At 41.5% G+C, this 12,884-nt stretch overlaps 1 pseudogene; it reads right to left on the bottom strand.

Moving 5' to 3' along the window:
- The window catches only part of LOC114004464 (tripartite motif-containing protein 5-like), a 22,088-nt pseudogene extending 14,252 nt beyond the window's left edge, over positions 1-7,836 (bottom strand).
- Between the last annotated feature and the right edge of the window lie 5,048 nt (positions 7,837-12,884).

The raw sequence follows: 12,884 nt of genomic DNA on the forward strand, positions 1-12,884 counted from the left end.
AGACAGAGAGATAGAAAGCAAGAAAGCACCCCCCAGGGGTGATGTCCATGCTGAATCTCTTCTCCTCTTAGGATCTTGGGCATGCATGCACACACACCAGGTGTGAGTTTAAGCTACCGAGTCCTCGACTCAAACCGTAGTTGGCTATGTGGGAATTCATTGGCTGATCACAACGTTTCTTTCTCTCCCTTTTTTTAAAGAATTATTTTATTTAACTTTGTTTACTTACATATTTTAATTTGGCCAGGGAGGCATAGAGTGAGAGAGAGAGGGAGGGAAAGGGAAAGTGAGAGAGCAAGTCTTCAGTCCTGGGACTCAAAACACAGGTGGCCACATGGGAGTCCAGGGCACCACAAAGCCACCTGCCAGCCCCTGGTCCAGATAGTTCTAAAAGGAATAAAATAGGCTAGCTGATGGCGTGGTGGTTAAAGTGACTGGATCCCACACAGTTGATTATGCAGTTCGGGCCCTGGATGCAATAGCTTGACAAACATGCCAAGCACATGTGTGAGTATGTGTGCTCAAAATCCTGAGAGGAGAATAGAGGAAAAGGAAATCCAGCGCGTTCTTCACCCTTGGGAAGTGCTTTTCTGTCTTTCCTGTCTCTCTCTTTATCTTTCCACACACCCTATTGAAAGATTTATTTAAAAATAATAAATAAGGGGGAACCAGCAGTTAGTGTAATGGCTATGTCGCTGGACTCCCATGTAGTAGACCGCAGTTCGCGTCCCGGACCCAGTGGCTTAAAACTCATGCCTGGCGCGTGTGCATGCGTGCCCAAGATCCCGAGAGGAGAATGGAGAAGAAGGGATTGAGGCGTGACCATCCCCCCGGGGGGTGATTTCTCACTTTCTATCTCTATGTTTCTCTCTGTCTGTCTGGCGAGCGCAAGCACCCTATAGCGAAAAAACGTCTCAAATAAATAAATAAATAAATAAATAAATAAATAAGGGATACAATAGATTGAGATGGAAATACTTGTGAATTCTACCAAATATTTAGGAAGAAATAATCAACCTTTATGATATTGTTTAGGAATTTAAAATAAATTGAGAAATCACAATTCATTTTATAAAAGGGAAAAGCTGAAAACATCTTTAGTTACATGAAGTACATTTGTTTTTCTGTGACTAATCTGAGTGAAGAAAAATTGCCCGATGCATGCTCAACATTAGATTACCAAGAATGGTGACCTATCTATATCACAATTTGAAATGGGTCTTTTCCCAAGTTGAAATTTTTACACTGCACTTGATCAATATGGAATTTTAATGAAAATGAAATTTTCTCTTGCTACTCATACATTAAATTAATCCTACAATCACTGATATTAGTCCTTAGAAGGATACTTTAGGGCACAAAGAGTTTCAGTATTGCTAACAGAAAAAGCACTGCAACACAGCAGAGAAGAAAATAGACTTGCTTTTCCCAAAATTTCAGATGCAGACATTTTGCCCAGGTTTCTTACCTGCAGCATCTCTATTGCTGACCCCTCCAACCGATGCTCAAGATCTGAGATGAGATCTTTCACCACCTGGCTCTGCTGGGCCAGTTCATTTTCAGACTCTTTCAGGCTATGTAGAACATCTCCCTCCTCTTTTTCCAGCTTCTGCAGCTCTGTCTGCTCCTCAGAGTCCACGATGCCTCTTAGTCTTGCAAACTCTGCCTGGACTGCTTTTTTGTCCTGTTGAGTTTGATTCTTTAGATATGAAAAAAAAAGAGAGAGAGACTCAGTCTATTAGGTAGAGGCTGGGAGACAGAAAAAGAACTATGTTTTAAGGGGGAGTTCTCTCACAGAAAAACAGATAGAAGTAGGGGAACAATTTTTCTTTTTTTTTTTTAAATTTTGCTATAGTGCACGTGTGCTCACCAGAGAGAGAAAAAGTGAGGAATCACAGCCCCACCACCCCAAGGGGGATAGCCACAGTGCAATCCTTTCTCTTACATTCTCCTCTTGGGATTTTGGCCATGCATGCACATGTACCCAGCATGAGTTTCAAACCTCTGGGTCCAGAACTCAAACCATGACTGGGGAGTCCAACCATGTAGGAGTCCAATAAGAATTATGCCATCTGCTTGTCTCAGGAGCACAATTCTTAGGGATAACAATTTTTCCTGTATTTTTTTTCTTCATGATATTCTATAACAATGATCTTATTCAGTATTACTAAGCCTAAATGGGACTCCTGGGTGTGACTTAGCATTCACTCATCTATGTAGGACACTCATGCCTGCCTGCATTACTGCTCCTTCCACACCAAAGCCCCTGCCAAAGGTTGGACACTGAAGAGAGAATGATGAGCCACTGTTAAACACTGTCCCCTAGTATAGTAATAGACTCAGAAAACAGGAACAGAGCACAGGATTCACTAGTCATTCTCACAGGAGAGGCCCTCATGTAATTTTCTCCCTATAAGTAGCTGTGTTCCTTTATTAAAAATAGATGCCCCACCCCTACCCATATCTGGGAAACAGTGGAAAAGTGGACTAATCAAATAATTTCTACTCTTGTCACAGAATAAAAAGGAAAGAAGCTCTTTTCCAAAATAATGTCCAGATTCTCTCCTAATTCCCTCAGGAAAAGTCTCCTCCTGCCTTCCAGGAAGTTCTCTCTTCATGGATGTCAACCTTCCACTTCTCAATTGTTTGCTGTTTCTTCATCAGCTCGTCCAGTGTTACTCGGAGTTTCTCCTGGGAGAAAGGAATCACATCAGAGTTAGTTTTGGGCTTTTCCCACACCTTTATAGAGAATACACACGGATGATACAAGACTAATCTCAGAAGAGAATAATGAAAGGATCCATGAGAAAGGCTATTTCAGTGACTGGGAAGAAAATGCAAAGTGGGTAAATGTGTTCTTTGAATCTCACGTCCCTACTAAGACTAGCTTAGATTCTCTTCTGTTCTGGAGGAAGAAACAGATCCTACAGCAAGAAAAATATTTAAATGTCAACCCATTCCAGTTACTCATCTTCTTCTTTTTTTTTTTCTTTTTTCTTTCTTTCTTTCTTTCTTTTTTTTTTTTTACAAGGGGAGGTTTATCAATTTGTGTGTGTGTGTGTGTGTGGAGAGGTTTTTGCTTTAGGGTGCGTGCACTCGCCAGAAAGACAGAAAGCGAGAAATCACCCCCCGGCGGGATGGCCACGCCACAATCCCTTCTCCTCCATTCTCCTCTCGGGATCTTGGGCATGCACGCACACAAGCCCAGTGTGAGTTTAAGCCACCGGGTCCCGGACTCGAACCATGCGACTCGACTACATGGGAGTCCAGCGAAATAGCTGTTACGCTAACTTCTAGTCCCGTTACTCTTCTTCTGAAAGGGATAACCGAAGCTTTCCTAGGACACCAATTCTCTATCCCTCTATTTCAAGGTACAAACATCTTTACTCTTGTCTAAGAGGGGTACTCCAGACTCATTCTCTTATAGTAGGGTGGAGTATAGGAAAATGTCCATTGAGCTTTGAGACTTAAGTATGGGATACAGAGAAATCACAGGCTTCAGGTGTGTTAAAGGTAATTAAAGTTCAATACAAAGTGGCGATTTCTAAGCAGGTGCTATTTTCTGCCCTGTCTTTCTTCCATCCTGGTCTCTTACTTGGTATTCCTGGGCAACCTCCTCTAGGAGGAATGTCTGATGATCACGGTGCTCCTGAGATCGCTCACAAAGCCAGCAAATGACTTTCCCATCCTGCTTACAGAAGAGAAGAAGCTTCTCTCCATGGCGTGCACAGCAATCTACCTTCTGCCCCTCCTCTGGACTGAGGTTGGCCACCCTGAGCTTCTCCACTATGTTGGCCAGATGGCGATTAGGCCGCAGGCTCCCAGGCTGGTAACTGACTCTGCACACAGGGCAGCAGCTCTCCCCTTCTTGGCCCACAGTGGGTTTGGTGTGGTTTGCAGTGATGCAGGACTGGCAGAAGCTGTGTCCACAGTCTAGGCTCTGGGGTTCTGTCAGGAGCTCCAGGCAAATGGGGCAGGTCACCTCCTCCTTTATATCCACCAGGATGGCCGTGCCAAGACCCAGACCAGCCTCTCTCCTGCTTCTTTTTGTCTTGCTTGTGAGGTTCCTCTGGCTCCTTGATCCTTGCCTGTGGAAGGTTAATAGGGGACACATTAAGAGGGGTGGAAATACAGAGTCCTGACTGTGAAGAAATCAAGAATTAGCTAAGACCAAAATATTGAAGGATAAGAAGAAAGGAGAAACAAGGGGTCTGGCTTCAAGACCTAGTGTTTAAAGTGGTCAGATCCCACTTGGCTGTGCTTCAGTTCCAGCTCATTTAGCTTAAAAAAATGCCAGGTGCATGTGCGTAGCTGTCCCAAATTCTGACAGAAGGGAGAAATGGAGGAGACAGGATTGCAGCATGACCATTCCCAATTAAAGGTATTTTATCCATCTTCTTCTCGCTTTCTCTCGCGAGTGCTTACACCCTCAGCAATTAAATAAAGAGGAAAAAGTGAGAGAGAATAAAAGGGAATGAAGTTTGATGACCTTGGAAAAAGATATTTTTATAATAATATCAAATACTGGGGCCAGTAGGTGGTGTATTTGTTGACACGCCAGACTCCCACAGGGGTAACCATGGTTCAAGTTCTGACCTGATGGCTTTCTCATTTTCTCTCTCTCTCTCTTCTGTGTCTTTCTCTGGTCAAACTGATAAAATAGTAACAAATATATAACATTAAATAAATAAATAATTTTTAAAAATAAAAATAAAAGTGTTTTATGTCTAGGTCATGTTACGTGACAAATTCTATTTGTATTTGTGCAAAGACTGTTATTTTTTCCCCACTGAATAGGTGGTAAAACTTGGGCCTTTTCTATCATGAACTTGTGAACCATCATCCATTATACTTTTTTGTTCCATGCAAAAACATATCTTCAGTGTTATAAGCACCAAACCTATGGCTCAGGGCTTTCATACTTATTTTCTCATCATGGAATGCCCCCCTGATATCACTATGATTCCTGTAATGTCCCTTCTTACATGTTATCTCAACAAAAAGATCTGCTCTGACTATGTTATATGCAGCAAAATCCCATCATGGGCTGTATATTGGCAATGATTTATCTAATTATCACTACACGATAAATGAGAATGTTTGTGTGCACATGGTAAGAGCAAACACTCTTATTAGATGTGTAAACATAATAATTGACATACAAACATCACTTCAATATATTCCACTGGAATAAACCTAATAATTTAGGATCCTCCATTAGAAGTCTGTCTTCTTCCCCATAGAGTTAAAAAAAGACAATTAGTGGTTACTCCATAGATCCAATTAATATTCAGAACAATGGGTTCAGGAAATAGAGAAATCCAGAACAACTGGAAGGTCTGGGGACTCTTGCCCTAGAAATCCCCAAAGTCACTGATAGGAGCCTAAAGGGGAGTATGCATGTGAATGGTGGGGAAGGAGACAACATAGACACGTTCATAGGATCACCTATGTCAGAGACCTGAAAAATAGAACATAGATGAAATGGATACCAGCCTTGGGTAACAAGTTTCAAAATATTTGATGAGATTACTTGATTAGTTATCTTTGACGAGGGATTATATGCTAACGACTGGACCAAAATCCAAGAGCAATGATAAGTCCAAGTAAAGGATTTAAACCATTATGAATTTGACATTCACCTAAATAATCACTGTAAAATAAATAATTATACACACACACCCATACACACACACGAAAGAGCATTGATAAATACTACTAGGAAGATATGGACTTGGTTGGAAAGACAAAAATGAAGCTAATAGGGGTACTCGAGAATTCTACCTGACAATATAAGGAACTATTTAAATGTGAAGAATGTTGGGGACCAGCAGTGAGTGTAATGGCTCTGTCACTGGGCTCCCACGTAGTCGACCGCAGTTTGAGTCCCGGACCCAGTGGCTTAAAACTCACACCAGGTGCGTGTGCGTGCGTGCCCAAGATCCTGAGAGGAGAACGGAGAAGAAGGGATTGTGGCATGGCCATCCCCCCTGGGGGGTGACTTCTCGCTTTCTGTCTCTCTGTCTCTCTCTGTCTGGCTGGTGAGCGCACGCGCCCTATAGCAAAAAACCTCTCAAAAAAAAAAAAAAAAAAAAAAAAAAGAAAGAAATGTGAAGAATGTGAAGACAATATGGAATGAGAAAGAGGAGCATGTTAGGTAGGGGAACTTGCATTCATGAATAATTTATTAAGGAAGACAGAGTATCATCTATGATTTTTAAATTTCTAGTGTGCACTGAGTTGTTAAGTCTTGGTATTCCCTAAAAGATAAATTTCACTTTGAAGATTCTAAAGATTTTAGTAGTTATAAGCCAGGAAACAGGAAGAAAAAAATCAACATACATCGCACAACATCACAATCATTTCTGTATACTCCCTATAAAGCTAGAAAATGAAATATTGAAGCAGAAATGTGATGAATCAATCGTAAACTCCTGTGATAGTGGCATGGCTAAGGTGTACTATGAGTTCAGAAAAGAGAAACCTAACACTGACTTACCACCAGGAGGATAAAGAATATGTAGGAGAGAAATGTTCAAGGTCAACCTCAATGCAGGAAGAGTTGATCAGATGAGGGGAAGTGGGGACAAGGAAACAGCATGACCTGGGGTCTTCTCTAGGTCTGAATTACCTTGAGTAAAGGTGTGCCTTTAAGGTCATGGAGCAGGAGTTAAACGCAGAGGCTTACCCACTACACTTGCACTTCCGACTCTTATGAGCATCATTATCCTGCCACTTTTCCTGACATCTTTTCATATCATTTACCCATCAATCATGCAGCTCATTTTGTATATTAAAAGACAGAAAAGGTGTCACTGCTGAAAATTCTTTCCACCTGTTTGTCTTGACCCTGAATTCTCAGCTGAACTCAGCTTTTTGGGAGGCAGATGTCCAATAAGAGCAAGGTGAACTGTAAGGAACTGCACTAGTTCCCTGAGTCTGTACTGGGGCTCATGTAGGAGCACTGAATGAATAACAGGGTGCAGAGTTGGCCAGTTATCACAAAATCTAGGCTCCTTGGTAGAGGCAGACAGATCCAGCTGATAAAAACCGATCTGTAGGATCAGGCAGAAACACCACATTATGACAGGAACAGGCATTAAACTAATAAGTCTCAAAAGTTCCCAGTGACTTCACTCCTGCTGCTGAGGTTACAGTAAACTGGAAGAGAGATTTTTGCTCTCTTTGGCAAAGTGCTATGCAAAGTTAGAAAATGTTAAGGGGGTTTGGGGAGAACTTAGTCTGGGGACACACTCATTCCTCCAAGACCCTTATCTTTCAATTCTTTAAACCATTCTTTTCTTATCATGTTTTTTTTTTGTTTGTTTGTTTTCACTAGAGGACACATGCATTTGCCAGAGACAGAAAGAGAATAGACAAAGAGAAAGGGAGCAGAGGAAGCACCTCCCCTGTGGCCTGTTCATGCTACCATCTTGTCTTCAACGTCTTCTCTCTCCCTCCTTGCCGGATTTTGGGCACAGGCACAGAAGCACATAGCGTTTCTCAGGCCGCTGGAGCGCACATCACACAGTTGGCTAAGTTTGGATCAGTCTGCCTTAATCACCACACCCTGGTGTGGGCCCCAACCCACCTCTCTCAAGACTGCCCCTCCCCCAGGACTCCAAGCAGGAAGCTTGTAAACCAGGCCATTAGCTTCTTTTCACAACAGATTAACAAATGTGGATTTTAAACTCACCTTAGAAAATTCAGTTTTTCTTTCTGACGGCTTCCAAAGTCTGTGCTCCACAAATCACTAAATATACTTTCATACACCAGTGGAGAAAGGATGATTTCTTGGGATGAGTGAAAGCAATCCAGAGCCTGCTTTTCACAAAGTCATTCTCTCAGAGGAAATGGGAGAAACAAAACTAGAAGTCTCAGGGTGGGCAGGAAAGAGAAACTATCAACCAATGGGATGTAAAAGTCTCAGGGTAGGCAGGAAAGAGAAACTATCAACCAATGGCATGCCTCAACGTGGGGGACTCCTGTATGCTACATTCTGTGTGAGTCAGTCTGCAGGGAAGCCTCTGAGTTTTACCAAAAGATAAGTGCTTATGAGACTCCCTGGCTTTAACTCCATTTTTATCATGGGTCTCAGGATTCTCTTTTTGTTCCACTCCTTCTGACTACTTTCTTTATTTTCTTTTTAAACTCACCCAAGTATTACAAAAGAAAAGTTGTATCTTAAGGGAATTCTTACCTGTTACTCTTGCTCCTGATCTCTCAGTTGAGCTCTGCTTCTAGGAGGCACCTATGACCCAATGAGAAGAATGATCAAAGTTAGTGATTTAAATAATTGCCCTGACTTCCTGAGTCTGGGATTGGAGATCTCATCAGGAAAGTAAATAGAAAGCTGCAGGGCGGGGCCAGCAGATGGCGTGGTGGTTGGAGGCGCTGGATTCCAACATGGCTGACCATGGTTCAGGTCCTGGACCTGGTGGCTTGCTTTCATGCTTTCTCTCTCTCTCTCTCTCTCTCTCTTCTCTCTCTCTGCCTCTGTCTGATCAAATGAAATAATAATAATAATAACAAATGGAAATAAATAAATAAATCTTTTAAAAAAAAATGAAAGCTGCAGGGCAAAACAGCTGTGAGACCCTAAGGTTTCAAACTTGGAGGACAGAATATTAGGAATGGATCTGAGAAGCCATCTAGAAATGACACATTTTTACATGATGGCAGTTAAACAATTAGACTTGTACAAACTGCAATTTCCCCCCTGTTGTGTTCTCCAAATATCATTTTTATCCCTGAACAGTCACCACCCCTATACTGCAGGGCAAAACAGCTGTGAGACCCTAAGGTTTCAAACTTGGAGGACAGAATATTAGGAATGGATCTGAGAAGCCATCTAGAAATGACACATTTTTACATGATGGCAGTTAAACAATTAGACTTGTACAAACTGCAATTTCCCCCCTGTTGTGTTCTCCAAATATCATTTTTATCCCTGAACAGTCACCACCCCTATAACACACTGCACTCCCATCTCTTTAAAGTGTTGTAAAGTCAGGTAGGGAATTTCTATTTTGTTATTTATTATCTTAGATTGATTAGAAGGATATGCATTTATATAGATAGATAATTAGACAGCTAGAAATGTAGCTATAACTCTAAAAAGATTATGATAAAGAGTTAACTAGATAGATATACAGATACTTAGATAAAATATAATTTTTATTTATTGGAACAGCTTAATATTGTAAGGAATGGGCTGATCATGCTAGCAAATAAAATGTAGAGCCTTTTTTAAAAAAAATTTCTGAGAGGTTTTTGCTATACGGCACATGCCCTCACCAGAAAGACGGAGAGAGACAGAGACAGAAAGCAAGAAATCACCCCCCAAGGGGGATGACCATGTCACAATCCCTTCTCTTCTGTTCTCCTCTCAGGATCTTGGGTATGCACGCCATGCACACGCACCCAGCATGAGTTTAAGCCACCGGGTCTGGGACTTGAACCGCAAGCGACTACATGGGATTCAGTGACATAGCCATTACGCCAACTGCTGGTCCTGAATTGTAGTAGAGGCTTTATTGAGAGTGCTCCTGGCTGAGGTTCGCTGGTCTGACAGAAAGGGAAAGAAAGGCAGGGAGAGTGCCAGAGCACTGGAGCAGAGTTTAGAGATTTTTATAAGAATATAGGGAGGGCAAGTGTCTCAGAGGTAGAAATAGTCCATGTATGATAACGGTTTAGGAGAGCAGACTAGTGTGCCATGTAACATCTGCTGACATGTGGAGAGTACAATCCCGTGTACAAAGTAGAGCACCAGGTACAGAACAAAGCGCATGTGCAGAATAGAGCACATGTGCTACATCTGGGTTAGATCTGAGTGCAGCACAGGTCTGATGACAGACTAGATCCGGGTTGCATCAGCTGACTGTGGCGTGGTGTCCAACCCCCACATTCAAGCTGTCTGGGCCTCCAGCCTAACAAATATGAAGGGTCTGTTTGATTTTCTCACCATGGCAATTACGGTCATATGATGTAATTCATATGTTCTTATACGAAGCAGTTGTGTTTCCCATAAGCCTAGAGTAGTTGCCACTTCTTGTTCACTAGGCCCTCCAGTTAGCATAATGTCATCAACATAATGGCCAATGTGATGTCTTGTGGAAGGGAAAACCGATCAAGATCCCTGAAACCTAAATTATATCATACGTCTAGAGAGTTAATATACCATTATAAGACAGTGAAGTCACATATCTGGCGTTGTCAGCTGAAAGCAAACTGCTCTGGTTGTCTTTACTATCAGGTATACACACACAAATAACTGCTAGATTAACTATGGCATACCCAAGGTTGCATTAATTTGCTCAAAGAATGAAACTACCTCTGGTATAAAAGCAGTAATAGGATATAACACAGCCTAAGCTAACAATAATCCACTTTTAATATTCAAGATTCATTGGTCTCCTGCAGAGGCCAGACGGGATTGGAATGTGCATGTGAAAGCAATCCCCACATCTAAATTCTGTAAATCTTTCATTGTAGCAAAATCTCTGTGACCATCCAGGAGTGCGGTTTACTTATTTTTACAATTTTTCTAGGCTGAGGCAAGTCTAATAGTTTCCATGTAGCTACCAAAAAAGCCTTTACTCAACAGTCAGAAAACCAATGTGGAAGTTCTGTCATTTGCTGTTATCTCTTTTCTAACATCATTATTCTTGAACTGGGCAAATAATTACAGGACACGGTTGCTGATTCACTGGGTACTTGGTACTTGGGAGGTGGAACTGAGACAAAACTCTACCGGTCACATGACTTCCATAAGTATCTAGTGGGCCATAGTGAGATTCTAGCTCTACTGGAATTAGTGTCAGCTCACAAGCAGCATTTAGAAGTGGTCCAAATATTCAATTATTTACTTTTTTACAGTGTTCAGTGACTCTTATGAAAGGTTATAGTTCCCCTCAAGAAGACTCAATAAAAAGATTCACAGTATAAATTTTTGGCAGTGAGGGACCAGCAGTTAGCATAATGGCTACGTTGCTGAACTCCCATGTAGTCAACCACGTTCGAGTCCTGGACCTGGTGACTTAAACTCACACCAGGCACATGTGCGTGCATGCCCAAGATCCTGAAAGGAATATGGAGGAGAAGGGATTGTGGTGTGGCCATCCCCCCTGGAGGGTAATTTCTCGCTTCCTGTCTCTCTGTCTCTGTCTTTCTGGAGAGCGCACACATCCTACAGCAAAAACCTCTCCAAAAAAAATTTTTTTTTTGGCGGTGTAGTGGGGTTTTTCTTCAGAGGGATCCAGCCTACTCTTTATTTAATTGGTTGTTGGACAATAAATTTGTTAAATTTTGAATACTGATTGAGGGACACTGAAACTCTGTTTTAATAATTCAAGATAGACTTTGATTAAAATGACAGAAAATTTTTCTCCACCCAGGTGGAGAGTGAACTTGAGTCCTATTTCTCTCCAGTGCTGGCCTCATAAAAAATAATACCTTTTCTTATTTATCAATTCTGGATTCTCAGAATCAGTTATTTTTTATTTTTTTAAGATTTATTTATTTACTTAATTCCATTTGTTATTATTATTGTTTTTTCTTTGACCAGACAGAGACAGAAAGAGAGAGAAAGAGAAAAAGAAAGCCTCTAAGTCTAGGACTGAATCACAGTTGGCCATGTGGGAATCAAGTGCCTTTAACCACCATGCCACCTGCTGGCCCAAGAATAGAATTTTGTCAAGTGGTGAGTGCATTGTACAATTAAAGCAAATGTTTTTGTGCTTTGTAAATATAACTCAGAAAAAAAAAGAAGCAAAAAACCAAAATAAGTCATACGAATATCATGCAGACAGAGGGTAAATGGAAATCCCAAAGGTAGGGGTGGACATAGCTTATACAGGGTATATTTTAGGGCATGGGGATTGTAGGAAAAAAGGCAGCACAGATGATGGGTTAACCAAAGCATATGGTGGAAGGATTTCAGTTTTCCCTGTTCTTCATTAGAAGAGATAATAAGAGTTATTGTTCAGAAGTTGTGGGATTTGTCATGAAATCTAAATTAGGAGTGAAGTGTTTAAAATTATTACGACATCCTTTTCATTCCTTCTCTGGCTTATTCTTCATTTCTTCTTTCCTGTAATAAATATTAACATTTTGGGACCAGCAGCTAATGTGATGAATTTGGTGCCCAGATACCAACCTGGGAACCTCTGTACCAATCAGCATCTGTCATATAGTAGGAGAGTCAGGGAGGTCAAGAGGAGCCCATGGAACTGTCAGAAGAGAGAGCTCTTTGAGCACCATGGAGAAAAACTCCTGATCCTCTGTAAGGAGGATGGGAAGGTCATTTACTGGCATTATAAGTCATCTCCTGAACTCTGTAAGGAGGATGGGAAGGTCACTTACTGGCATTATAAGTCGTCTCCCGCACACCTTGTTCAGCAAATATTCACTGTAGACAAGGGGCTAGAAGAATGTCAGGTAGGCCCCAGGGAGAGGCAGAAGAGGGTACCTGACATGCAGTCTATAGCTGTATATCCCACGTTGTTCCTCTTGTCATTATAGAACTGATCTGTGATCTTTTTTCAAACCTATTGCTAAACTTCTAAGGTTTAAGGACATTACTATACAGTGTTTCATTTGAATAAAGAATACTCTTAGAGCACAAGTTCTTGGTAAAGAGAGGTCTGATAAAAGGAGAACTCCTACACGAGGTAAGCTGTGACTGCCCCTCTCAGGAGGAAAAGGAGAATTTAGGGGAATATTTATAGTTATATGTGGGAAATGTGTCATGAGAGGTGAGGACTCTCCTTGCTGCAGGGTTCATGTTTACTTGAGGAAAATAGAGGACCACGTTGGTTTACCAGCAGTTAGCGTAATGGCTATGTCGCGTTTACTCTTCAGATTTTCTGACATGTCATAAATTC

The sequence above is a fragment of the Tupaia chinensis genome, unplaced genomic scaffold (genome assembly GCF_000334495.1).
Source record: "Tupaia chinensis unplaced genomic scaffold, TupChi_1.0 Scaffold140176_1, whole genome shotgun sequence".
Taxonomy (NCBI): domain Eukaryota; kingdom Metazoa; phylum Chordata; class Mammalia; order Scandentia; family Tupaiidae; genus Tupaia; species Tupaia belangeri.